The following is a 4,986-nucleotide window of genomic DNA, read 5'->3' as shown; positions in this document are numbered from 1 at the left end:
TCGAGGCGGCGACGCTTCGTCACGAATGTCCTCCCCTTATTTTTTTCTAGGTCAAAATGACTTATATACCAGAAGATGGGCACTGGAGGTGGGCCGAGGAGGGAAGCACCCAGGAGGGCGCGCCCAGGTGGGTTGTGCCCACCTGGTGGACCTCCTCTGGTACTTATTGGATCCAAAATTCCTTAAAAATTCCATAAAAAATCCTCAGGGAGTTTCAACTCATTTGGAGTTGTGCAGAATAGGTAGCTTGATGTAGCTTTTTCAGGTCTAGATTTCCACCTGCCAGAATTCTCCCACTTTGTGCATACCTTGCATATTATGAGAGAAAATGCATTAGAATTACTCCAAAAATAATTATTATACAATAAAACAACATAAATAAAAGTAGCAAAACATGATGCAAAATGGACACATCAGGTAGCCAAGTGGGCCATCGAGCCGGCCAGCCACACCATCCTCTACGAGCCCCGCACCATGATCAAGTCCCGCTGGCTGATTTCCTCGTCCACTGGACGGAGACCAAGTACCTTCCACCGCCACCTGACTCGACGCATTGGCAGATGCACTTCAATAGCTCCAAGATGCAATCCGGACTGGGGGTCGGCATCGTGTTGTCTTTCCCCAAGGGTGACCAACTGATGTACGCGCTATAGATCCATTTCGCCGCCTCCAACAGCATTGTCGAGTACGAAGCGCTCATGCATGGCCTCCTGATGGCCAAAGAGATCGGCATTCGACGCATCCTATACTACGTCGACTCGGACCTGGTGGTGCAGCAGGCTTCCAACGAGTGGGACGCCCGGGACACCAACATGTCCAGCTACTGCTTCCTGGTTATGCAGCTTTCCAGCAACTTCGATGGCTGCGAGTTCCTCCACATGTCGCGCACGGAGAATAAATCCACCGACATGCTGGCCAACATAGGCTCCACCTGGAAAGCTATCCCATCCGACGTCTCCCTCGAACACTTGCGCAAGACGTCCATCAAGCCGTCCCCGGATTCTGAGTCCATCTTCATCTTGGACGACCCCGCATCTCCCCCACCCAACACCGGAAATCCCATCCTCATCGCGAGGGCTGCCGGCTCTGGCCCGGGGGCTGCCGTCTCTGTCCCGGGGGCTGCCAACCCGATACCAGGGGATGCTGCCTCCAACCCGGCGACCACCATCTCTGACCGGGGGATTCCAGCTTCGACTCGGGGACTGCCGCCCCAGATCCCGTCCAAGTGGCCGTTTTCACTGTGGTGACAGCTCCGTCATGGGCCCAACTAGTCCTTGCCTTCCTCGAAAGCAGAGCCCTCCCCATGGACGAGACCGAAGCCCAGCAAGTGCAGCATCGGGCGTCCGCCTACAACATCATCAATCATGAGCTCGTCAAGCGCAGCGCGACATGCGTTTTTCAGTGCAGCATCGAGCAAGACAAAGGCATAGAGATCCTCCTCGACATCCACCAGGGCGAGTGCGGGCACCGCTGCACCTTGAGGTCCCTTGTGTCCAAAGGTTTCCGCCATGGTTTCTACTGGCCCACGACCCTTAAAGACGATAAGTCGCTCGTCCTCAAGTGCGATGGCTGCCAGTGCTTCAGCAAGCGCAGTCACCAGCCGGTTTCGGCCCTCCAAACCATCCCGATCACCTGGCCCTTTGCCATCTGGGGGCTCGATATGCACTACAAAAAAAGACACATCCATGACATTTTGGGCCGAACGAAAAAAAATTATGTCATACTTATGACACTTCTATGATGATAATTGTGACAAAACCCGGTATCATCATAGATGTGGTGGGCTCCTAGTTCTATGACAAAAAATCATGACAGAAAATGGCATTTTCGTCCTGGACGGGTCGGAGACATAGCTGCATGACCTTCTTTGGGTCGTCCATGACAGAAACAACCGTGGTAGAAGCGAGGGCGAGGAAAATTTCAGGGAGTTCCCGGTTACGGTGGGTGGTCGGGGGCCGAGCGATGCGCGTTTCTCTCATACACGTACGCGCGTGTGTGTGAGGCGTTGGGCTCTAACTGAACCCGAGCGAGGCGTTGGGCTCTAACTTAACCCGAGCTATTGCACTAGCTATGTTACTGAACCCGAGTGATTCCTTCGCTACTGCTGCTAACTGAAGCCGATCGATGCTGCCTCTGGATGAACACTGAGTGTTGCTGGGGGGTTTGGATGAACAGTTCCTGGTGGGGGTGGATGAACAAGACCCCGTGGTGTTGTCTCTGGATGAACAGGACCCCGATCGATCGAGTCGGTTGGGGATGGATGAACAACACCCCGTGGAGGGTTGGATGAACAGGACGACCCTGTGGAGGGCTGGTTAAATAGTAGTCGGTGGAGGGGTGGATGAACAGTAGCCCATGGTGGGGTGGTTGAACAGGAGCCCGTGGAGAGGGCTGGTTGAATAGTAGCCGGTGGAGTAGCACGCGGTGCAGGCTGGATGAACAGGAGCCCGTGGATGAACAGACGCAGGTGGAGGCTGGAGGAGGTCGATGGTGGATGAACAGTAGCCCGTGGAGGCTGGAGGAGGTCGATGGTGGAGATGAACAGTATCTCATGGAGTCCCGTTTTGCGATTACGCCACACCCCTCCCTATGAACAGGACCCCCGTTTAGACCGTAGCGCTCCAACACAAGTCCGTTTCCTCCGTTTTGCGGTACACCACACCCCACCCAATCAACAAGACCCCGTTTCGACCGTAGGAGGTCCAACACAAGTCCGTTTCCTCCGTTTTGCGGTACACCAGACCCCTCCTGATGAACAGGATCCCATCTCAAACGTGCCCAGTCGAACACAAGGCTATTTCCCCCATTATGCGGTACGCCAGGCCTCGTTTCCATCGGTTGTTCTGTCCAAGCCCTCCCGATGAACAATACGACGCATTCCGTTCCGACCCAGCCGGTTGGCTCCCCATGAACATGACGACGACGATGTTTCTCCGTTCCAACCCAGCCATGTACACGAGCCCTGGCCGTACGTATGTGCGAGTAGGCGTTCGAGACCCCGCCCGTATGTACGTACATGGCTGTATTTTCTTTCTTGCACACTGGCCGCTATACGTACGTGTACATGCTACATGCGTGCCTCTACATCGACCAGTATGTACATACACGTTCCCGACCAGAATGACAACGCTACGTACGCTTCGACCAGGTGGATCCCGACTGTCAGGCACTTCCTTGTGTGCGAAGATGTAGCTGGTGGGTCCCAGCAGTTGGGGGGGCGAATCATTTTTTTGCCCGGACGCACTTCCTCGCGTGCGAAGATGTAGCTGGTATGTCCCAGCAGTCAGGGGGGAAACATTTTTACGCGAAATACGGTTGCCCGTCCGGTGGGTCCCTGTTGTCAGGTGGAGGAATCATTATTTCCGCGTAATAAGGAGGCACTTCCTTGCTACGACCATGGACCCAGCTGTCAGCCTCTCCACGTACAGTCCATGTCCGATGGAAGCCGTTCCTTGACCACGTTGACCACGCCGCACCGAGAGCACCAGGGCGGTGAACGACGGCAAGGCCTAGGAAGGGGACGACTTGGAGCCGGGGAAGACGCGGCAGTGGATACCCATGCGTAGAGGAGTATGAGGGTTCACTGGTTCGCTGCGGTGTGAGGTTGTCATCGCTGCAGAATAACAGGGGGTGTGGATGAGAAGAGGAATGGCCTGGCCAGTGGTTGGACTAGTAGGGGCGGTGAGGCCTCCGCGGCATCGCAGCCGGCCATGGGAGGCAGGAGCATGAGGCACGACCGGCGCTGGTTTGGGCGGCTGCAGCAAGAAGACCAGAGGTTGAAGAAGCACTACGGCCGTTGGATGGACATCGTACAGTCACTGGAGCTAGAATCGTTCATATTGACTAAGTTGACAAAGCCCTCCGTCCCCGTCAACTTAGTTAGCCCACAAGTCAGCCTCCAACTATTGTGGGTCCCAGCTAGCAGGGGATATTCATTTTTTTTGTTCGTAATAAGGAGGTACTTCCTTGCGTGCGAAGATATAGCTGGTGGGTCCGACCTGTCAGTGGTGGGAACGTTTTTTCGCGAAATACAAAGGCCCTTCCGGTGGGGCCCAGCTGTCAGGTGGAGGAATCATTATTTTGCGCATAATAAGGAGGCATTTCCTTGCATGCGGCCGTGGACCAGCGGTCAGCCTCTCCACGCACAGCCTACTTCTGATGGTGTCGTTCGTTGACCATGTTGACCACTCCACGCCAAGCGTATCCAAGGTGGTGGACGACGGCAAGGCCCCGGACAGCAATGAACCGGAGATGGGAAGACGCGGGAGTAGAGTCGCAGACGGAGAGGTGTACGAGGGTTAACTGGTTGTAGTGCGGTGTGGTTCAGTAGTTGATGGAGAAGAACAGGAGGTGTGGAGGGGTGGAGGGATGGCCTGGCCAATGGTGGAGTAGCACTTCACAGCAAAGCGTGCTAAGCAGAGCTGCTAGCAGCAGGAGGCGGGAGCAGGTAGTCCCGGCGGCGCTGGAGGAAGAAGACGAGAGATTGAAGATGGATGTAGGTCGTTGGATGTAAATACAACGGCTAACAATGTCAGAATCATTTGTTGACTAAGTTGACAACGACTTGCGTTGGCTTTGACCTATTGGCCCACATTTCAGCCTCCAAAAATGTGGCACGCATTCAACCCATTTTTTCAGAATTTACAGTCTTGTTTTGCGAGGTAGAATTTACAGTCAATTTGATCTTTTTTTGAATTACTATCCATTAGCTGGGCTGGGTGAACAAATAATGTAGCGTCCATGCGGCCCAATTTTTTTTCCTAAAAAATTATAGGCCATTTGCACTTTCTTGAAATACATGATTTTCTTGCGCTGATTCTAATTATAATGCTGGGGTGGGCGCAGCAATGTTATCAAAAAATAAACAATGCTTTATTATTACATTGGTCCTTAAATCTTACCAAGCTTTTGTACACAATCACCAGGATTTCCGTTGCCAAAAAAATTCCAGGATTTTATTGTTAAGAGATTATTTTTATAAGTTAA

This window comes from Triticum aestivum, chromosome 7B (genome assembly GCF_018294505.1).
Source record: "Triticum aestivum cultivar Chinese Spring chromosome 7B, IWGSC CS RefSeq v2.1, whole genome shotgun sequence".
Classification (NCBI taxonomy): domain Eukaryota; kingdom Viridiplantae; phylum Streptophyta; class Magnoliopsida; order Poales; family Poaceae; genus Triticum; species Triticum aestivum.
The sequence above is the reverse complement of the archived record's forward strand: the minus strand, read 5'-3'. Positions refer to the sequence as shown.